At 34.8% G+C, this 24,483-nt stretch overlaps 1 non-coding gene across 1 annotated transcript; it reads right to left on the bottom strand.

The window, feature by feature from the left end:
* Positions 1-277: 277 nt before the first annotated feature.
* Positions 278-385, bottom strand: LOC112731209 (small nucleolar RNA R71). Its single transcript, XR_003166997.1, has one exon. It is a non-coding gene; the product is annotated as a small nucleolar RNA R71 (small nucleolar RNA).
* Between the last annotated feature and the right edge of the window lie 24,098 nt (positions 386-24,483).

The following is a 24,483-nucleotide window of genomic DNA, read 5'->3' as shown; positions in this document are numbered from 1 at the left end:
GAACAAGGATAAGAACATTCTTGTTGAAGCTGATCCTGAACTTGAAAGGACTCTGAAGAGGAAGCTAAGGGAATTCTTAACTGAATTCTTGCAGATCTGTGATACTGTTAAGACCAATGGGGTTAACTCCGAGGTCTACAGGCTTATGCTTTTCCCGTTTGCTGTAAGAGACAGAGCTAGAATATGGTTGGACTCTCAACCTAAAGATAGCCTGAACTCTTGGGATAAGCTGGTCACGGCTTTCTTAGCCAAGTTCTTTCCTCCTCAAAAGCTTAGCAAGCTTAGAGTGGATGTTCAAACTTTCAAACAGAAAGAAGGTGAATTCCTCTATGAAGCTTGGGAGAAATATAAGCAACTGACCAAAAAGTGTCCTTCTGACATGCTTTCAGAATGGACCATCCTGGATATATTCTATGATGGTCTGTCTGAATTATCAAAGATGTCATTGGACCATTTTGCAGGCGGATCCATTCACCTAAAGAAAACGCCTGCAGAAGCTCAAGAACTCATTGACATGGTTGCAAATAACCAGTTCATGTACACTTCTGAAAGGAATCCTGTGATTAATGAGACGCCTCAGAGGAAGGGAGTTCTTGAAATTGATACTCTGAATGCCATATTGGCTCAGAATAAAATATTGACTTAGCAAGTCAATATGATTTCTCAGAGTCTGAATGGATTGCAAGCTGCATCTAACAGTACTCAAGAGGAATCTTCTGAAGAAGAAGCTGATGATCCTGAGAACCCTACAATAGTAGAGGTGAATTATATGGGGGAACTCTATGGGAATACCTATAATCCCTCATGGAAAAATCATCCAAATTTCTCATGGAAGGATCAACAAAAGCCTCAACAAGGCTTTAATAATGGTGGAAGAAACAGGTTTAGCAATAGCAAGCCTTTCCCATCATACACTCAGCAACAGACAGAGAATTCTGAGCAGAATCCATCTAGCTTAGCAAATATAGTCTCTGATCTATCTAAGGCCACTTTAAGTTTCATGAATGAAACAAGGTCCTCCATTAGAAATTTGGAGGCACAAGTGGGCCAGCTGAGTAAAAGAGTCACTGAAATTCCTCCTAATACTCTCCCATGCAATACAGAAGAGAATCCAAAAAGAGAGTGTAAGGCCATTACCTTACTAGGTGTGGCCGAACCCAGAGAGGAGGAGGAGGACGTGAATCCTAGTGAGGAAGACCTCCTGGGACGTTCACTAACCAATAAGGGGCTCCTCAATGAGGATCTGAAGGAATCTGCGGCTCATACAGAGACCATAGAGATTCCATTCAACTTGCTTCTACCCTTCATGAGCTCTGATGAGTATTCTTCCTCTGAAGAGGATGAAGACATTACCGAAGAGCAAGTTGCTAAGTACCTTGGTGCAATCATGAAGCTGAATGCCAAATTATTTGGTAATGAGACTTGGGAAGATGAACCTCCCTTGCTCACCAATGAACTAAATGCATTGGATAGGCAGAAATTACCTCAAAAGAAACAGGATCCTGGTAATTCTTAATTTCCTGTAACATAGGCACCATGACCTTTAAGAAAGCTCTGTGTGACCTGGGGTCAGGAATAAACTTAATGTCACTCTCTGTAATGGAGAAACTTGGGATCTTTGAGGTGCAAGCTGCCAGAATCTCATTAGAGATGGCAGACAACTCAAGAAAACAGGCTTATGGACAAGTAGAGGACGTGTTAGTAAAGGTTGAAGGCCTTTACATCCCTGCTGATTTCATAATCCTAGACACTGAGAAGGATGAGGATGAATCCATCATCCTTGGAAGACCATTCCTAGCCACAGCAAAAGCTGTGATTGATGTGGACAGAGGAGAGTTGGTCTTTCAACTAAATGAGGACAACCTTGTGTTTAAGACTCAAGGATCTCCTTCTGTAACCATGGAGAGTAAGCATGAAAAGCTTCTCTCACTGCAGAGTCAACCAAAGCCCACACAGTCAAACTCTAAGTTTGGTGTTGGGAGGCCACAACCAAACTCTAAGTTTGGTATTGAACCCCCACATTCAAACTCTAAGTTTGGTGTTGAGAGGTCACAACAATGCTTTGAATATCTGTGAGGCTCCATGAGAGCTCACTGTCAAGCTATTGACATTAAAGAAGCGCTTGTTGGGAGGCAACCCAATGTTAGTTAATTATATCTATTTTATTTTATTATTATTTCGTGTTTTATTAGGTTGATGATCATGTGGAGTCACAAAAACTACTGAAAAAAGTAAAAATAGAATGAAAAATAGCTTTAAAAATAGCTCACCCTGGAGAAAGAACTTACTGGCGTTTAAACACCAGTAAGAAGCATCAAACTGGCGTTTAACGCCAGAAAGAAGCATCAAGCTGGCGTTAAACGCCAGAAACAAGCACCATACTGGCGTTTAATGCCAGAACAGAGCATGGAAGTGGCGTTAAATGCCAGAAACATGCAACATTTGGGAGTTTAACGCCAAAAACAGGCAGCAAGCTGGCGTTTAACGCCAGACATGCATGCTAAGGGCGTTTTACACGACCAATTGAGCAGGGATGTTAAGTCCTTGACCCCACAGGATCCCCACCTTTTCTTCTCTCCTCTTCAAACCTTTTCATAATACTCTTCCCCATCACCTCTGCACCACTCACATCCATCATCTCTTTTTCCTCCCAAACCCAACCCTAATGGCCGAACCCTAAACCTTCCCTCACTCCTATATAAACCCCTCATTCCTTCTTCATTTTCACACAACACAACCCTCTCTTCTTCCCCTTGGCCGAATACACCTTCTCCCTCCATCTCCTCCATTTTTCTTCTTCTTCTCCTTCTTTCTTTCTTCTTTTGCTCGGAGACGAGCAAACATTTTAAGTTTGGTGTGGTAAAAGCATTGCTTTTTGTTTTTTCATAACCATTAATGGCACCTAAGGCCAGAGAAACCTCAAGAAAGAGGAAAGGGAAGGCAAAAGCTTCCACCTCTGAGTCATGGGAGATGGAGAGATTCATCTCAAAATCTCATCACTAAGAAAAGGATGGAGCAAACAAGAGATCATGGACCTCAACAAGAGCATGAGGAAATTCCTCACCATGAAATTCCTGAGATGCCTCAAGGGATGCACTTCCCTCCACAAAACTATTGGGAGCAAATCAACACTTCCCTAGGAGAATTAAGTTCCAACATGGGACAACTAAGGATGGAACACCAAGAGCACTCCATCATCCTCCATGAAATTAGAGAAGATCAAAGAGCTATGAGGGAGGAGAAACAAAGATAAGGAAGAGACATAGAGGAGCTCAAGAGCACTATTGATTCTTCAAGAAGAGGAAGACGCCACCCTCACTAAGGTGGACCCGTTCCTTAATCTCCTTGTTCTTATTTTCATGTTTTTCGGTTTTTGAGCCTTATGTTTTATCTATGTTTGTGTCTTTACTATATTATCATTAGTGTTTAAGTGTTTATATTTTAAAGCTATGAATGTCCTATGACTCCATCACCTCTCTTAAATGAAAACTGTTCTAAAAACAAAAGAACAAGAAGTACATGGTTTCGAATTCATCATTGAAACTAGTTTAATTATTTTGATGTGGTGACAATACTTTTTGTTTTCTAAATGAATGCTTGAACAGTGCATATGTCTTTTGAAATTGTTGTTTATGAATGTTAAATATGTTGGCTCTTGAAAGAATGATGAAAAAGGAGAAATGTTATTGATAATCTGAAAAATCATAAAATTGATTCTTGAAGCAAGAAAAAGCAGTGAATACAAAAGCTTGCGAAAAAAAAAAGAAAAAAGAAAAGAAAAATGGCGAAAAAAAAGAGAAAGAAAAAGAAAAAGCAAGCAGAAAAAGCCAAAAGCTCTTTAAACCAAAAGGCAAGAGCAAAAAGCTAATAGCCCTTAAAACCAAAAGGCAAGGGTAATAAAAAGGATCCAAGGCTTTGAGCATCAGTGGATAGGAGGGCCTAAAGGAATAAAATCCTGGCCTAAGCGGCTAGACCAAGCTGTCCCTAACCATGTGCTTGTAGCGTGAAGGTGTCAAGTGAAAACTTGAGACTGAGCGGTTAAAGTCGAGGTCCAAAGCAAAAAAAGAGTGTGCTTAAGAACCCTGGACACCTCTAATTGGGGACTTTAGCAAAGTTGAGTCACAATCTGAAAAGGTTCATCCAATTATGTGTCTGTAGCATTTATGTATCCGGTGGTAATACTGGAAAACAAAGTGCTTAGGGTCACGGCCAAGACTCATAAAGTAGCTGTGTTCAAGAATCAACATACTAAACTAGGAGAATCAATAACACTATCTGAATTCTAAGTTCCTATAGATGCCAATCATTCTGAACTTCAAGGGATAAAGTGAGATGCCAAAACTATTCAAGAGGCAAAAAGCTACTAGTCCCGCTCATCTGATTGGAGCTAAGTTTCATTGATGTTTGGAATTTATAGTATATTTTCTTCTTTTTATCCTATTTGATTTTCAGTTGCTTGGATACAAGCAACAATTTAAGTTTGGTGTTGTGATGAGCGGATAATTTATACGCTTTTTGACATTGTTTTTACATAGTTTTTAGTATAATTTAGTTAGTTTTTAGTATATTTTTTATTAGTTTTTAAATAAAATCACATTTCTGGACTTTACTATGAGTTTGTGTGTTTTTCTATGATTTCAGGTATTTTCTGGCTGAAATTGAGGGACTTGAGCAAAAATCAGATTCAGAGGGTGAAGAAGGACTGCAGATGCTGTTGGATTCTGACCTCCCTGCACTCAAAGTAGATTTTCTGGAGCTACAGAAGTCCACATGGTGCGCTCTCAATTGCGTTGGAAAGTAGACATTCAGGGCTTTCCAGCAATATATAATAGTCCATACTTTGCCTGAGTTTAGATGACGCAAACAGGCGTTCAACGCCAGCTCTCTGCCCTATTCTAGAGTTAAACACCAGAAACAGGTTGCAAAGCAGAATTAAACGCCAGAAATAGGTTACAAACTGGCGTTTAACTCCAAGGAAGACCTCTACACGTGAAAGCTTCAACGCTCAGCCCAAGCACACACCAAGTGGGCCCGGAAGTGGATTTCTGCATCAATTACTTTTTTCTGTAACCCTAGTAACTAGTTTAGTATAAGTAGAACTTTTTACTACTGTACTAGGAGTCCTTTTTTCCTATTTTCGAATTCATATGCCCTTTGGGAAGGCTGGCCATTCGGCCATGCCTGGACCATTATCACTTATGTATTTTTAACGGTAGAGTTTCTACACACCATAGATTAAGGTGTGGAGCTCTGCTGTTCCTCATGAATTAATACAAAGTACTATTGTTTTTCTATTCAATTCAAGCCTATTTCTTCTCTAAGATATTCATTCGCTCACAAGAACATGATGAATGTGAAGATTATGTGACGCTCATCATCATTCTCACTTATGAACGCGTGCCTGACAAACACTTCCGTTCTACATGCAAACAAGCTTGAATGTGTATCTCTTGGCCTTCTGATCGTGAGATCAGAGTCTTCGTGGTATAGGCTAGAACTATTAGCGGCCATTCTTGAGATCCGGAAAGTCTAAACCTTGTCTGTGGTATTCCGAGTAGGATCCGGGAAGGGATGGCTGTGACGAGCTTCAAACTCGCGAGTGCTGGGCGTAGTGACAGACGCAAAAGGAGTACTGAATCCTATTCCAGTATTATCGAGAACCGACAGATGAATAGCCGTGCGGTGAGAGCACATCTTGGACCATTTTCACTAAGAGGATGGGAAGTAGCCATTGACAACGGTGATGCCCTACACAAAGCTTGCCATAGAAAGGAGTGGGAATGATTGGATGAAGACAGCAGGAAAGCAGAGGTTCAGGAGGAACGAAAGTATCTCTATACGCTTATCTGAATTTCTCACCAATGAATTACATAAGTATCTCTATCTTTATTTTATGTTTTATTTATCTTTTAATTATTAAAACTCTATAACCATTTGAATCCGCCTGACTGAGATTTACAAGGTGACCATAGCTTGCTTCAAGCCAACAATCTCCATGGGATCGACCCTTACTCACGTAAGGTTTATTACTTGGACGACCCAGTGCATTTGCTGGTTAGTTGTGCGAAGTTGTGACAAAGTGTGTGAATTACGTTCCAAGCACCAAGTTTTTGGCGCCATTGTTAAGGATCACAATTTCGTGCACCATAACCCGATCTTGATGCATCCATTAGACTAAGATAAAAAAGCTTTCATAACTGAATTTGATAATTTTTGTTATGAAGTTATATCTTTCGGCCTTAAGAATGCAGGGGCTACTTACCAATGACTTATAGATAAAATATTTTCCAAGAAAATTGGTTGGAACATGGAAGTTTATGTTGATGACATGGTCGCAAAAGTCGAGATCGGCAAGTCTCACGTAGACGACCCTGTGGAGATTTTCGCATAAGTCAGAAAATACAATATGAGATTAAACCCTGAGAAATGCGCCTTTTGTGTCCAAGGAAGTAAATTCCTCAACTTTTTACTTACGAGCCGAGGTATAGAGGTAAACCCTGAAAAGTGTCGAGCTGTTCTGGAAATGCAAAGTCCTCAGATAGTAAAGGAGGTTTAATGGTTAACAGGGAGACTTGCTACTTTATCAAGATTTTTACCTTGTTTAACTTCTAAATCTTTTTGCTTTTTCCAATAACTTAGAAAGAAAAATAACTTCAAATGGGATGATAAATGTGAAACTGTTTTTTCAAATCTAAAAACTATTCTTTTGAAACCTTCCATTTTGCAAAAATCTAAACTTGGAGAAGAACTTTATCTTTATCTATCCATTACTGACTGAGTAATTAGCTCTGTTGTTGTTACAAAAAGGGACAAGATGCAAAAGCCTATTTACTTCATTAGCAAATCTCTGTAAAATGCCGAGTTTTGCTATTCAAAGATAGAAAAGCTTGCCCTTGCCTTAGTATTCTCAATTAAGTGTCTTTGACCTTATTTCCAGAGTCATATCATCAATGTTTGAACTGAGCAATCGCTCGACAAGTGTTGCAAAACCAGAATTAGCTGGGTGATTAATAAAATGGTCTATCGAACTATATGAGTTTGATATCAGCTATCAAGCCAGAGGATCCATCAAATCACAATACCTTGCCAATTTTGTTACCAAGTTTACTGCTCCCAATTCCAATGATATGCCAGCAGAATGGACACTTATACGTCAACGACACCTCTAACTCCCAAGGGTCAGGAGTTGGAATTCTTCTTGAAGATAGTAATGGAATTGTTTTGGAATACTTTCTACGCTTCTCCTTCAAGGCTAGTAACAATAAGGCCGAATATGAAGCACTAATTGCAGGCTTAAGGTTAGCCATTTAGTTAAATATTTCTGAAATAAAGGTCCACTATGACTCTTGATTAGTAGTGCAACAGGTAAATCAATCTTTTTAAGTCAAAGATCATCTCTTAACAAAATACTTAGATTTTGTCAAATCATTCATATATCATTTTTTAAAATTTGAAATTCATCATATTCCAAGGGAACAAAATCACCAAGCTGACATTCTATCAAAACTTTCCAGCACACAATCACACGCTGCCACTCTCTTACAATCCACTTTAATTACACCAAACATCCACTTCATTAATATTTGCAACATCAATAAAGATGATGACTGGCGATGGTCTTATATCCAATATCTAAAAACTGAAAACATTTCACCTGAAATTAGTAATTTGAAGAAGTTTAAGAGACAAGCTTCATTTTTCACATTATTAAATGATAACTTGTATAGACGAGTATATACTCGTCCCCTATTAAAATGTTTAAACAGGTCGGAGGCCGATCTCGCCTTAGCCAAGGTCCATGAGGGAATATGTGGTACGCATGTAGGAGCACGGAGTCTATCGTCCAAAATTCTTCGTGTCGGCTTCTTTTGGCCGAGATTACAAAGAGATTGTCATCAAAAGATGAAAACATGTACAAACTATCAAAAACATGCTCTCATAATACATGTACCAGCCAAACTTTTGCATAACTGCTAAGTAAGTTGGACCTTCTATCAATGGGGAATTGATATCCTCGGTCCATTTCCCATTGCACCAGAACTTAAAAATCCAACAACACTTCTCTTCAGTTGAACATCCACAAACTAACGGATTAGTTAAAGCCACAAACAAAGTCATCTTACATGCTTTGAGAAAGAAATTGGATAATGCAAAAGGACTTTGGACCGAGCTGATTTTAGAAATCCTTTAGGGATACAACACCACTACACATACTACTACTAAGAAAATCCCGTTCTGTTTAGTCAAAGGGTCTGATGCTATGGTTTCTCTGGAGATCTCTCAATCCTCTCTAAGAACGCAAACAATCAATCACGATGAAACTTGGAAGCTTGACCTAGATAAATTGAAGAAATCCGCGATATAGCCACTCTTCAACATCGAGCAATGCAGCACAACATAGCTTGGGGATACAATCAAAAAGTCCATCCTCGCTCATTTCAAGTCGGCAACCTAGTGCTTAGAAAAACCGAGCAAGCCAGACGACCTTCATCTCATGGAAAACTTACAGCCAAATGGGAAGGCCCATTCCGAGTTGATGAAGTCCTAGGAAATGGAGCATATATACTCTAATCTTTATATGGTAACACTTTTACCTAACACTTGGAACATTTCATCTTTAAAGCAATATTACAGTTAAAAGATAGGGACAGGCTTGTACTTTTTTTTCTACTCACAAGATTTCTCACAATGAGGGTTTTGCTTGGAGAAGTTTTAACGAGGCAAGCCTACCTGCACCTTTATAAACAAAGGTCATATAATAATTCATTGTCGCTCCAGAAAGGCCGATCTATATCAATTATCTTCTTTCATCCGATTTCTATCAAATCTGAGCTATGACTATCAAACTAAATTATTCAATCACATACTGAATAAACACCGAAAGATTTATCCACCAATGATAACTCTTTAATTCAAAATCACAATGACTAAACATGCGCAATCCAACTCAATGATTTTCAATTATCTAGCAAATTTTAACAAACGAGGTATTCTCGTCAAATATAAGTGCACTTCTATCAAACCTATGATAAATAGGAACCAAAAGTTCAGTATAATACGATACCAACTCCTGGCAATCTAAAAAAGTTATTACCCAGTCATCAATCCACAAATCAAAAGATCATAATATATCAAGCAGTCATTAGATATCATCCAAATGAGGTAAGTTCAAAAAAACCTATTACAATCCAAAATAGCCAAATTCATCTAATCATTGATGATCAAAAGTACTAGAATCAAAATATAAGTAAATATCAATCTACCAGGTTGTCATCCTCATCCTCATCCAAATTCGTCGTTATCGACTAACACTCCATCTTGAACAAGTTTACTCGGGTCCATCGCCAGAAGGTCACTATCCGGAGCTAATAGCTTTGCTTGAGTAACAGCACGCTCAAAGCCTTTAGCAAAAGCATCGAGAATTTCAGTCTCCTGACTCTTTTCCATATTCTTTAACTTCACAGTCACTTCAACAATTTGATTATTCATATTGGAAAGATCACTTTCCTTTTTCTTCAATAATTCTCTATCTTTGTCATGGTTATTCTTCTCTGATTTCAACTCTTCTTCTTTGGCAGCTAACTTCTTTCTCAGATCATCAATTACAATTTTCTTTAAATCAAGCTCTTCTTTCAGACAGACCGATTCATTATTCTTCTGCAGCAGTTTCTTATGCCTCCTCTCCTGGCTCCGACCAATACTAGCCAAACGGAATCCCAAAACCTACACAATCATCGAAGTTAAAGAACATATAACTCATTACTACCAAACATCTACAAACAAGTTCAATCTAATACCTGTAGATACTGGTTAACCGCGATATCCCTGACCTCATCAATCAGGAAAACATCGGAAGATGCCTGCAGTACCTCGTCCGTCATGACCATAAATAGAAACTTCTTATCCCACACTGAGGAACCGTCCCCATCCTCGAAAAAATCATGCAGCTTCTCCTGCTTGTTCACAAACATAGTTATTTCCTCCAATGGAATCTCCCTCTCCTTCTCAGCAATATCGTCACTAAAGTTGACAACATCGACTTTCCTTTTCTTGAAAATAAAAATCTTCTTCTTAGGACTGGTTGATTTACCTCTCCCTCTCCATCAATTTTTTCGGAATTGGAAGATGACCCCTCCTTCTCAAAATTCTTCGTCTCCAAACGAGCTCTCAAACTCGTCGCTGATATACCTGGATACTTTCCACCTACAAAATAATTAAATAATCTCAAAAATATAGCCAACTATCACATCCTCAAAAACAATTTATCAACTCTCACCGAGATAGTTTACCACTGACGTTCTATCTTCCTCCCATGGAAGCAAATCAAAGATAGATTTTAAGTTTTTTTCTATCAATAACCTCCACCAAATACACTATTATACACTCATTCCAAGGAGTTATCTCTTCTGGACCCAAAATATGTTGTGGCTATAAACACCAAAATAGAAAAAACTTCTCACCTAAATGCTCATCCAAATAGAAGAAAAAATCGTCGTCGACCGACTTTACTTTCAAAGACATTTTTCTGAAATTTTTATAGGATGACTTATAGAGTTTGAAAATAGCAAAACTTGAAGCACTGTTCAGATTAACCAAACCCCTTTTGCTTGAAACAAAGAAAAAGACAACTCAACAGAGGGCTTTATTTCCAGAAACTCCATCACAATTTTAAAGATCTCAAAAAAGACCAACCATTTAGGTGAAGTTGAGAAGGCAAACAATTTAGTTATTTCAAAACATCACATTCAAAAACAGTAAATGGAAGCTTCACACGAAATTCGATCTTCAAGAACACAGCTATGCATGGTAAAAAAATATTCAAAATCTATTTTTCTATGAAAAACACGATCAACCCTAGTGCATGGAAGCAACTCAATCCTCATTTCAAAATCTCTCCTAACTATTATTGAAACATCAATCTCACCCACACTACACGTATTCCCAAAAAGAGAACTTCGAATTTTAACATTCTCGCTAACCCATTTGTAAGAGCCATCATCATTATCTTTCAGTTTCTCCTTTTCTTTTTTCTCACCCATAATTTTTTCGAAAGAAAAATAGAGAATAAGAAGAAGAAACAGTAGAATAGAGAAACAAATAAAGCAAACTAACATCTTTTACTCATGATTTTATAATTCACAAACCGCTTTAAAGAAAGCAAAGTTGCCTTTATGAATCCCTTCAAGATTCCAACAAAACTCAAAATATCATATTTAATGAAATCATTCAGTTCCATAAAAAAAATCCCTGACCGTTACTTCCCTTCCACATCAATGGATGTAAGGCCCACATCGGTTGGAGAGGGGAACGAAGCATGCCTTATAAGGATGTGGATACCTCTCCCTAGCATGACGCGTTTTGACGAGTGAGTGTGGGGGGCTTCGGCTATCATCCCTATCGTCAAAGGCAAAACCGTGAGGCCTTGTGTGCCAAAGCGGACAATATCGTGCTAGCAGGTGGTCTGGGCTGTTACAGATGGTATCAGAGCCGGAACCCGGATCGATGTGCCAGCGAGGGCGCTGGGCTCCTTTAGGGGGGTGGATTGTAAGGCCCACATCGGTTGGAGAGGGGAACGAAGCATGCCTTATAAGGATGTGGATACCTCTCCCTAGCATGACGCGTTTTGACGAGTGAGTGTGGGGGGCTTCGGCTATCATCCCTATCGTCAAAGGCAAAACCGTGAGGCCTTGTGTGCCAAAGCGGACAATATCGTGCTAGCGGGTGGTCCGGGTCATTGTCTGAGGATTGATAATAATGAAGGGTGATTATGAATAAATGTTTATTTGTGATACTTGGGTAGTAGCAAGGGTTGTGGTTCGTCCCACTTGCTCCAAGTTAATGTTTGAGATTTGATAACAATGAATGTTGATAATATGAATTGAGATTGAATGAATATATGTTTGAGATGCCTGGGCAGTAGCAAGGGTTGTGGTTCGTCCCACTTGCTCCGGGCCAATGCTTGAGATACCTGGGTAGTAGCAAGGGTTGTGGTTCGTCCCACTTGCTCCAGGTCAGAGATTGCGACGCCTGGGTAGTAGCGGCAGTAGTGGTGAATCCACTCGCTCCAGGTTGAGCTTTTAGACACCCGCCTGGGTAGTAGCCGCAGTAGTGATTATTTCACTGGCTCTGGGTTGAGCGGGCAGTAGCAAGGGGGTTGTAGCTCAAACCTACTTGCTTCGCAAGGGGTGTTTCTGTCCAATGGTTAGCTACCAGGACATGTCGGGTTGGCTATATAACCGACAGATGATATCATCAGCCATAGGGCAGACATTCATCATTTGCATATGTTTGAATTGTTTGGGTTTGCCATTTGTCTTGGATTTCTACATTATATATGCCATGTTACCTGACTATATGCTACTTGTTCTACTTGTATCATGTTTGTGTATTACTTGCCTGTATTGCTTGTGTTTGTACAACTGAGAGGCCCCTCATGCTGGTGTCGGTGGGTGTGAGGGCTGTTCTTGATGGGATGAATTGATGATGCGATTGCATGATGATGTATTGATATAGAACTGCTGAGGCAGAACAACTGGTGATGGTTTTGCTTATGATTCTGAGTCTGATTCGTGGAAGAGTCAGCGAGTTGGGAAACATGTGAAACATGAATTGAATTTAGCACTCCCTTATGACAGTTGCCTATTCATGGATTAGCGAGAACCTAGGATGAATAATTGGTGAAGAAGTTTAGGATGCTTAGTGAGTTTTTGTTGCAGTACATTGAATTTATTTGGCACTTTTACCGTACTGGGAACCCATGGGCCCGGGGTTCTCATTCCGTATATATCTATTGTTTTTCAGATACAGGTCCAGGTGCTCAGAAGTGAGTTGTGGGTCGTCTGAGAGACGGCGAAGATCTTTATTTCCTCTACTTTGTGTTTTGATTAGAATCTCTCCACCTTTGTTTTGGAAAGTTTATATTATGTATTGAACTCTTTGAATTTGCCTATAGAGGCTCTCATATTTCCTTCGGGAGAGATTAGGATATACTGTTGTCAACTAATTTCATAATGTACTCTAGCCGACCTAAACTTCGCGGGTCGCGACTAGTAGCTATTTACTTATGTTATATATATCTATCTGTTATCTATCTCTTAATCTCCTCTACGCCTTGTCCGTATATTGTTTTTGGCTTCACGGTTTATCTTTTGTTGTCGAAACGTGAGAGATACGTCTTCGCGATTTTATTTCTACTCTTTTCAGGCTTCTCGATTAATACTCCTTTCGAAATTACCTATATTTATTTATTAAAAATCCACCTGAGAGTCGTACCACCGTAATATCATTGACTTATGACTCGAGCATAAGGATTTGAATATTAGGGTGTTACAATGGACATGATTACATTGGAAAATGCCAACGGTACAATCAACGAAAAGACTACTTCACTTTACCATATATATTAACTTCCACCATCTCCATTTTCAAATTATTTTATTTTCATAAAGTAAGTTGATCTAGGGGTTCCATATCTATAACTTATATCGTCGAGTTATAACTCAAAAAGCTCAACCTGCTTTATCAAAATATCAACAGGCCATGCTTGGGGCTATGATGTGACCGTTATAACTCAGTTAAAATGTTACAAGTCAGCTATAAACATTATAGTTCAGTTATAAAAATACTAAAACCTATAATAACATTATAAAACGTTATTATTCCTCAACCGAATACATCTCATTCCAAATATAAAAGAAAGATAAGAAAAACATTTGGATATATTACAACTTGCAAAGCTTATTATTTACTTATTAACTTAAACTTCAGAGTGCCTTTTGCAGGTATCCACTCCCTTATTTTTTCATTGTCGAGGTATAACTTCTCCCAACAGAAAAGTTTAAAATTACTCATCGATGGACGAACTATAAAATGGCCAACCTCTACAAGAACAGTTTCATTATATTTACAATTAGATTTTTATATATTTTTTTAGTTAAATTTCTATACTATTTTTAATTTCGTAATTAGATCATTTATGTTAAAAATATTTAAATTAACAGAATATTATTCTCAAAAAATTATTTGATCAAATATTTAATGAAAAGGTAGATTATAGTAAAATTTGCGACGCCGGTTTTGAATAAAGAAGTACTAAATTTTCATCCAAGAGAAGATAGAGAGAAGATAAAGAGGCATGAAACTAAATAGTAAGAATAACGCAAATGTGATGCATGTTAGACACTAATTATTATTCTAGTATGGCTATGTATACTATGGCAATTATCGTGGCTATAATAATTTAAAAAGTATTGGAAAATTAAAGTAATATTTTTTAATAAATAATATTTTTTAAAAAGTATTACTAAAAAGATATTACTAAAAAGATATTATCAAAATATAAAAAACTATAACTTTTATTTTAATAATACTTATATAGCTATTGATAGTGTAAAACATCCTAAAATCCACGTCATGGTATATATGCACTGTCTTAGTGTTTATCAAAAGCTTATATATCCAAGAGATTTCATCTCTGATCTTAGTCATGGTACGCGCGTTACATTTAAAGAGAAAGTGAAGAGTTAGAAATAGAGAAAGAGAGAGTTTCATGATAATTAGGTATGAGTTTTTTTTATGTTGTGATAAAGAGATTATTCTCTTATGGTATTATGCATCAAAAAAGAAAGAGAATAATATACTAGGCAAAAGACCGGTTTGAGAGCGATTGGTAATATTGTTAATTGGTGCATAATATATAGGGGATAAGAGCCAGGACTAAGAGATGAGATAAAAGAGATAACAGACTATAATGATAATGATGTATGATTGCTATATTATGATTATTATCTTGAACAAATGATATTAAATGATCTTGTCATGTCTGCTATTAATTGTTCAAGTATTTGTGTTATAATTTTAAGTTAATTTATTATTTCAATGAGACAGATCGAGAAGATATGATAATTGAGATTATGTTATATAAGCCTTAGTTTAGTAAATTTTTATTGTTTAAAAATTATATTATTTATAGTTAGTAAATTAAATTAAAAATATTTTTTAATAAATATAATAATTACATTTAATAAAATAATTTTTAAAATTTTAAAATATTATAATAGATATAATAAATATATAAAGAAACTTAGAAATTAATTAATGTACATAGTTATAATGAATTTTTTAGTTTTGATAAGTATAAGATATTTTTAAAAAATTTTAGCTTAAGTATTTTAAAAATACTCTTATTTTTTAAAAATTACAATCATAAATATATATTGTTTTTTTTTTATTTATCAAATACAAAATAAAGAGTTTATATTTCCGAAAAATATTGATATCTCTTTAAAGTATTTTACCAAATTAAACCTAAATTTATTATAATTTAGATGAATAGTATGTTTAAATTGTACTACTACATAATTGAGATGTTCATAATATCCATGCCTCTTTTTATTTTGATGGTCATGCTGAAGGGACAATTGAAGTTTGGAAAATATTATCTCTGGTCTAAATGGTTTTTGGCTGTGATTGTTCATGTTTCGTAAATAGAGGTGTTATGCAAGTGGTACGTATATTTGATCTATGTTTTATGTGTCTGGTAGTTCTAGACTTCTAGGTATTGTCTGTGTCTCAACTATTGGCAATTGTGTCTTGCCTTCTCTCCCTTTCAGGTCGAGATCTTTGTGGAAATTATATAAAAAAAAAAAGTTAGCACTCATACATCATAATTGATAATAGAATTATTTCGATACAACTGATTCCTGAAAACTTTTTTTTTTTTTTTTTTTGGGGGAAGTCATTATTGTATCTAAAGCGAGGAGTAATTAAGCATACGACTATCCGCTAAATGCTCTGCTAATTCTAAATAGCATGAATGAGAAGTAATTCCTAACTAGATTTGAACATATGTGTGTTGCACGGAAAAAAAATGATATACATTCTATATAAAATATATAAATTATTATTTAAAATTTAATAATTATAAAATAAAAAAATTTATATACAAATTGAAATTTAAGTCAAATTACAAAAATACTCAATTCGAATTTATTTATTTTTATATTATTATTTTTATTTTTGTTCTTTTAAGTAGTCACTTTTTTTTAGATTATACTTAAATACTATATACAAATTAAATATAAAACTACTAGATGAAGTATAAATTTAAATATAATATTTCAAATTAAAATTAAAATTTAATTTTCTAATTTTATTTTTCATGACTCATGATAATACTATATATTTTTAAAATATTATAACTAAATAATGTTAAAAAATATATAAATTGTTAAAATAAAAATAAATGATTATTATATATATATATATATATAATGAATACAATTAGAATAAAAAAACTAAAAAAATTTATAAAGGATATGATAGATAGTTGAAATTAACGTTTAATTTTCTAATCTTATAGTTTATAACTCACGATAATATCATATATTTTCAATAATATTACAACTAAATGATATTTAAAAATATAGATTGTTCAAAGAAAAAAATGATATATGGATAATATAACTAATAAATATAATTAGACAAAAAATAAAAAACTAAAAAATTTATAAAGATCTAGTATTTTAGAAATTTATCATCTAATACATATGTTTAATAAACCAAAAAAAAAAAAAAAAAAAGAGTTGTTGTCATCAACTAAATTTTTCAAATATTTATACAAAGTATTAGTAAGAATGGAAAAAAAAAAAAGACATGATATTATGTGAAAAGATAAGATAAAGATGTATAGATTGGAGTGAATGTTGACTCATATAGAAAACATAAGAAGGAGTAAGTATGAAAGAAGAGAATAAATTATATTTTATTCTTCAATTTATATCTATTAAAGAAAAATAACATTAACATTGAAGCTATATAGTATCCTATATAAAAGTAAAAAATAAAAAAAAAAATAAAAAAGATTCTTAAATTATAATAATGAGACACATGAAAAATAGAAGCAAAAATATTAAAAAGTAATTCAATTAGAAACAAAAGGATCAAAAAGTAATTCAATTAGATAAGTAATAAGCAATTTGTATTAATTAGCTATTTGAAGTGACGTGACTTGACATAATATTAGAAAATTAGAAGATTAAAAATGCATTAAAAAACTATTTTAAATTAATTTTTAATATATCATAAAAAAATTATACCATGATTAATGGATTCATGTAATAGGAATAAGCTAAGGTTTAGTTTAGTAAAATTTTTTGAAGATGCATCTGTTTTTTAAAAGTATAAGCATTTTGTTTTGTATTTGGTAAATCAAAAAACTTATGTGCTTGTACTTACAGTTTTTAAAAGTTAGGAGTATTTTTAAAAGCACTTAAAAAAAAATTTTTAAAGTTAGCTTTTGCTTATCAAAATTCAAAAGTCTAATATAACCTCGTAGATTAATTAATATTTAAATTATTTTTATATTAATGTCTATTATAGTATTTTTAAATTATAAAAACTATTTTATCAAATACATTTTTTGTTGTTTATGTTTATTAAAAGTTATTTTTAATTTAATTTATCAAACACAGATGCTATAATTTTAAAAAAATTAAAGTAGCTATTATGTAACACCCTACCACACACAGCCTTATGCTTAAGTCATAAGACAGAGGTGGTGAGGTATTACGACCTCTAAGAATAAAATTTAGTATATATAGTAGTGTGAAAATATTTATAACTAGGAATCTTTGAAGAAAGGGGTAAAGCAAAAGCGTTAAATTTGAAAAGCGCAACACTCCCGAATGTGATAACGTAAGCGAAGTGAGGTAAAAGATAACTAACACGGATATATATACAGAAAAATGCCAAAATACAGATAACAAAGCTCAAGACTCGGTTTGCGAAGGTAACCGACCCGAGCATATAAGTATACATACATACATATATAGAAGAACCTAAAAGACACCCAAAATATAAAGTTACAGAACCTGTTTCTCTAAAATAACCTTTAAGAGGAGTTAATACAGTATATATATATAAAACAGTGGAGATAATAAGTATCTATGTAAATACATATGACCAAAATAAAATCCCGAGAGATAAGAGTCTTCTCTAAATTAGAAGCTTCCACCATGCCTCAGCGAGGAGCCTCACGCCCTGCATCTGAAAATCACAAAATTCGCATGGGTGAGAACTGGAGGTTCTTAGCATGGTAACAGTGCCCACATATCTAACATATAATGTCCTGAGAAAGCCGAAGGAAATCCTAGAACTTCCAACAGATAATTAAAGCTTATAAACATAACTAATCCATGAAAAAGTAATAGGCAACTAGGTGAGGCGGTCTTCGGTCTATCCACTGAAACCAGTTGTTACAAACACATTTATTACAGACAAAAAAATCACAGGTAGAAAGCACATACAGCAGATAAACAATTAGCAAGTAGTTATGCAATAGAGTAATTAAAAACTAATTTTAATCTAATACTAATATTTATAAAAAATACTATTTAATTATCAACTTACAAGTTTATTTTCAAATAAATACTCTAATTCAAAAATTAGAGATAATTAAATTAATTTCTTTTAAAATTATAAAATAAAGTTATTAATTTAATTATTCAAATTATAGCATATAAAATTCTTATTATCATTCAATTACTAAAACTTTGAATCATAAATAAAAAATTACTTAATTTATATATAAAATCTCTTAAAAATATAATCTTAATTAAATATAATAAATTATAAATAAATTTCTTATTTAATTTTTAAAATTCGGACTCTTACATTCTACCCCTCTTATAAAAATTTTTGTTCTCAAAAATTGACATAAGATAGAAAAGATTTATATCAACTTCATTCTCAAAATATCAAAGAAATAGAAAGGTTTAGTGCAAAGTGCAGTGTGGTGCAAAAGTTGTATAATAGGTTTAACGCAAATTAAACCTTAAAATTCGAGGAATTGGAATTTTAACACTTAAGTTCAAGTTTGAATAAAGGAATCCAAAATTTAAAAAGAAAATGTTGAGCATCACAAATAATGGTCATAGGAATTCAGAAAGATGAATAGAATTACAATCAAACAATGATATACAGATAGTGAAGTGTACAGGAAAGAGAGTTTAACCATACGTTACGAAAGAAATCTGAGACAAGGAACTTTGATAGCAATAAAAAAAGAAAATGTAGCATATTAAGTCAAAGCAAATTCAAGCTGAATTAAAAGAATACAAGGTTCACAAATATAGGCAGCCAAAGCCAATGACAATGTTTTCAAGGAGTCAAAGATCATTTGTTGTGCCAAAATAAATTCAAGGTCAAGTCAAGGAGTACAGAATTTATGAACACATGACAAAGTTGAATGTTCCAAAAGATTCAAGCAACAACTAGGAACATAATCTGGCAAAGATATATATGAACGATACGATATGGTCAAAAAATATTTGAACCATTTTTCAAGAAAGAAGTTCGAAACAGAGAATTTTACTACAAGTAATCAGAGAAAAGATAACAATAAGTCACATTGGCACGAATATAGATTTTGCATTGAAATGAACTAGCCCCTAAAAGCATACGTACGCGTCCCTGCTCCTTTTTTTTTTTTTCAGAAATACTAAAAGTGGTTTAAAACCTCCCTAACACTACCTACAACTCAAAACCAGCTAAATTTCACAAATGAACACAAATTTTCAAATGCAAAAAAATATAACTTGCACTCTAAGCAACTAACAACTGAAATACTAATACAAGACTACATGAAGAGAAAAAGTACCTACAATGGTAACTCACATCACTTATTAAAGAAACTACAAGAGAGTGGAAAGAGTGTACCATGGTGGGGTGTCTCCCACCTAGCACTTTTATTTTAAGTCCTTAAGTTGGACATTTGGGAAGCTCTTTATCAAGGTGGCTTGTGTTTATACTTGTCCTTGAATCTCTAAGGATCTTTGCACCTCAAATAGTTGACAGAAATTCCAACCTTCTTCACCAAGCTTGGGTGAAGTTCAACCCAAGATATGAGTTCCGAAAGTTAGTCTTCATGCTTCGATCCGGGATCTCATATCTTATTTTCGCACCTGTTTTCAAGTCGATGGTCATGATTCTTCCATCCGGGTGGTTGACATGTAGAATTCTCTTTAGCACACCAAATCATCCTTCTAGCCCATACAAAATAGCATTCTTCCAATCATGGTCCCTATACCTTGAAACTTCGACATTAATGAACCTAATACCAAACTTCCAACCACTACACAACTCCTTTTTACTATTAATTCCGCAAAAAGCTCTAAGTTGCCCACCCGTTTCAATCACGCCATATTTAAGTGAGAAAGTGAAGTTTAAAGGAAAGAATTTTACCCACTTGAGTGTTGTGTTAGACGGTGACTTGGGAAGGGGAACCTCCCCACACTTAGACAATGCGAGGTCTACATCTTTAGGCTTTTCCTTGGTTATTTCCACCTCTTGACAACTTATTTCAATTTTTTCTTGCTTGCCAACTTCTTCGACATAGATATCAATATCACTTGGTTCGTAGTTGTCTTCAATAATGTGTGTCATACCTAGGGGGAGGGATTCAATGTTGGATAGAAAGTCATTGATGATTGAATCCATCTCTTGATCAACCTCTTCATATTCTTCAATTTTGATATACTCCGGAGGTTGTTGAGGCTCCCATGGTGGTTCCGCATCTCCTAAATCTCTAACCACTTCTTCCTTTTCTCTAGTAGTCGTAGGTTTCTCCAATGGTTCCAATACAAAACACAACTCCTCCTTCTCCACTGGATTCGTCAATCTCTTCTCCATGTGTTGCTCTTTTTTGGATCCTTCACATGCGGCTATGGAAGCGCCTTGAGTGTTTAAGTATTGGTAGGCTCAAGTATGCACTACCTTAGTAAAATTGGTCACAAACTCTAAGATGTTCCTTTGCTTATCCGCTTGTCCTTGAAGTAGCAAAGCGAGGGAATCATCTATTGGGGCTTGGGGTGGATAAGAGGGTTCATCGTTTTGGAGAAAGGGTTCATAGTAGGGAGGTGGTTCTTCTTGGTAAGGGTATGGAGATGGCATGTATTGAGGTGGTTCTAGATAGTAATCATGATAGGGTTGTGGTGGTTCTGAAGGTTCTTGCTCATAATGGTCATAATGAAATGGTATGGGTGATTGGTCATATGATGGATATGGATCATAGGAAGGTGCTTGGTATGGAAAGGCTTGTGAGTATGGTTGAGGTTCATGTTGAGGATAAGAGTCATAAGCATATGATGGTGGCAATTGGTTTTCACAAAAAGTTACATCGTAGCCATTGGATTGACATGCATTAGGATGGTGAGTATACCTATGAGTAACCGGAGGTTGTTGCCAATAGGAGTGATCGATTCCTTGAGGCTCCTCCTATCTTTGTTGGTTCAATCCATAATGAGTGTCATCATTGAAGTTCACATTTTCTACAACACAATTAGAACCAAACTCATAGCCAAAGTGAGAATTCATGATAGCAAATACAAAAAATGAAAAGCACAAAAACAAGGAGATAAAATCTAGCTACTAAATCAAACAAGCAACCCATTCACAATATTCACATATGTACAATAACCAATAATATAACACTATTGCAAGTCCCCGGCAATGGCGCCATTTTGATGAACGGATTTTTTATGGTATTGAATTTCACTAATGAAATCTCGTTGCAAGTATAGTTTCTAAACCAACAATGATCATTCCATACAAACATTTGTTTGTCACAAGTACAAACCCCTAAAATTATAAACCGAAGTATTTAAACCTCGGGTCGTCTCTCAAAGGAATTGCAGGGTAGTGTTCTTGTTATTGGCCATGGACATGTATATTTTGGGGTTTTGATTAGGAAGCAGGAAAAGTAAATGATAAAGGAAATCAAATGATAAAAGGTCTTGGCAAGGTTTGGTGGTCAAGGATCTCTATCCTTATTACTAACCACAATATGATAATTGCAAGGATCAATCCCACTAAGTCATCCTCTAACAAGTAAAGGAAAGTCAAATGAGCTATATCAATCCAAGTCCATAGGTCCTAGCTTTTCGCTAATTGAATTAATGAGAACTAGAGTCAATGGTTACCAACTATCAATCACTTGGACATTAGCAACTCAAGAATTCCTAAGTCACCTTCCCAAGCCAAGAGCACAAAATTCTACTCTAACATCTTCTCAAGCATTTTGACAAACACTTGGAAGGCACAAAAGAAAAGCATAGTAATTTGACAACAAGAGTGAAATCTAACAACAATTATTGCGAGGAATTAACAACAACAATCAAAAGGAATGCAATTATTATGAATTACCTCAAATTGAATTGAAAGAAAAGAGAAGAGTCAAGAGTGAATCTACAACAAAGCATAGTAACAAAATAGTAGAAATTACAACAAAGGAGTAGAAGAATGATGATTGCAACAACAAAGAATTGAGAAGAAGAAGTAGAAGAGAACATGAATTAAACCCTAGATCTAGCTTATTGACCTAAACCTAATCCTAATTCTAATCCTAATGAGCAAGGGATATGTCAAAAGATGCATTCCCCTTCAATCCTTGGTTTTTTAAAGCATTTTGGCGCCAAAGTTGGTTGCAAACTGGGCTCCACAGCTCCTCAGAATTTGCTAGGCACGTTTTCACTTTAAAATCACATGCGGACACCGACGCGTATGTGTACAGCACGCGTGCGCATACAATGCGCGTGCGCGTGGATGAGCTCATCCAATTCTTTGACTTTTCCATGTGTTCTTCATTTTGCATGCTTTTCTCTTCACTTTTTTGATACATTCCTAGCTTTTTCAACCTGAAATCACTAGCAAACACATCAAGGCATCTAGTGGAATCAAAGGTGAATTAAAATTATCAAATTAAAGGTCTAAAATCATGTTTTCCCATTTAGGCACAAATCAAGGGAGAATCACAAAACTATGCTATTTCCTTGAATAAATGTGAGAAGAGGTTAATAAAATATTCTAAATTCAACACATGATAAACCCTAAAAATGGGGTTTATCAACCTCCCCACACTTAACCTATAGCATGTTCTCATGCTATACCAAGAATGAAATAAGGGTTATGACATTTATTCAATGGAGCTAAACTATATGCAAACTACCTATCATGAATGCAAATGCTTGGTCAAAACAAATCAACTCCCAAGAGAACATATATAAGCATAAGGGCTAAAGCAATAGGAATCAAATCCAATCCCACAATTATATTGAATTATTAAAAAGGATTTTCAAACTTGCATGAATAAGAATGATTATGGTGAATACATGTAATTGAGCAATCGAACCCTCACCGGATGTGTATCCGCTCTAGTCACTCACGTGTTTAGGGATTGATTCACTCAATTCTCCCCTAATCATGCCTTCCAAGATTTGTTCTTCATCTAACAATCAACAAATATTCAATGCATGCATACAATTATCATGAGGTCTTTCTTAAGGTTGTAATGGGACTAGGGTCAAGGTAGGATCATATATGGTTAAGTGGACTAGATTTTGAATCTTTGATTAACCTAGACTTTCTCACCTAACCTATGAATACCTATACAATTAAGTACTGATCTTAACTACCCATTTTTTTTCTTCACTTTTTCACATACTCATGTATTCCATTTCATTTCACAATACTTTTGCATTGATGATTATTGGATTTTACTTTGGGGCATTTTGTCCCTTTTTTTGTTTCTTTTTTTTCTTCTTTTCTTCTTTTTTTTTTCTTTCTTTCTTTTTCTATATTTTTTTCTTTTCTTTTTGTTTTTTTTTCTCATTTTTTTTTCAATTTTTTCTATATAAGAGCATCAATGCACAAGGTCTAACATTTGATTAATACATGAGTATGTACCCAATTCCCAAATATAAAAATACAAAATATCCCTTCTATCCCAACCAATGTTCCCAAATCTCCCCAAACTTGAATAATAAACACTCTCACTAGCCTAAGCCAATCAAAGATCCAAACAAGAGACTTTTATTATTTTTCACTTTAGGCTTGTAATGTGCTAAATAAAGAACAATTGGGTTAAGCATAAGCTCAAAGTTGGCTAACAATGGAGAGTAAAAGGTAGGCTATTTGGGTAAGTGAGCTAAATAAAGCAATGGCCTCAATCATATAAATGCATGAATACAAGAGATAATGGACATAAAAAATGAAACAAATCAAGGATCACAATCATAGAAAGAGAATAATTACACACGAAAAGGGAAAATAAGTGGTTATGAGATGTAACCACAACATTAGGCTCAAGTCTCACTTGTTTGTGTTCTTAGCTCAAAACATGCTTCACAAAATATATATGATTCAAGCAAGTTCCACAAAAATTTCTCAATCAATTGGGGTGGTGCCCTCTAGATAAGTTCTTTGGAAAATTTTCTTGTTTTGACTAAGCTTATTCTAAATGCGATGTTGTGATTTAGAAATCTAAAAGAGATCTCCTTAGTTTATCCCTTTCTTAATCAAAACAATTTCCTTATACAAAAAGGGTGAACTTAGGTTTCAACAACCCAAATTATTTTTCTAATCACAACCACAAACTAAAACAACTATAATAAGCAAATATATACTAAAATATGAACTATCTAGAATGCA

This window comes from Arachis hypogaea, chromosome 12, assembly GCF_003086295.3.
Source record: "Arachis hypogaea cultivar Tifrunner chromosome 12, arahy.Tifrunner.gnm2.J5K5, whole genome shotgun sequence".
Lineage (NCBI taxonomy): Eukaryota > Viridiplantae > Streptophyta > Magnoliopsida > Fabales > Fabaceae > Arachis > Arachis hypogaea.
The sequence above is the reverse complement of the archived record's forward strand: the minus strand, read 5'-3'. Positions and strand labels throughout refer to the sequence as shown.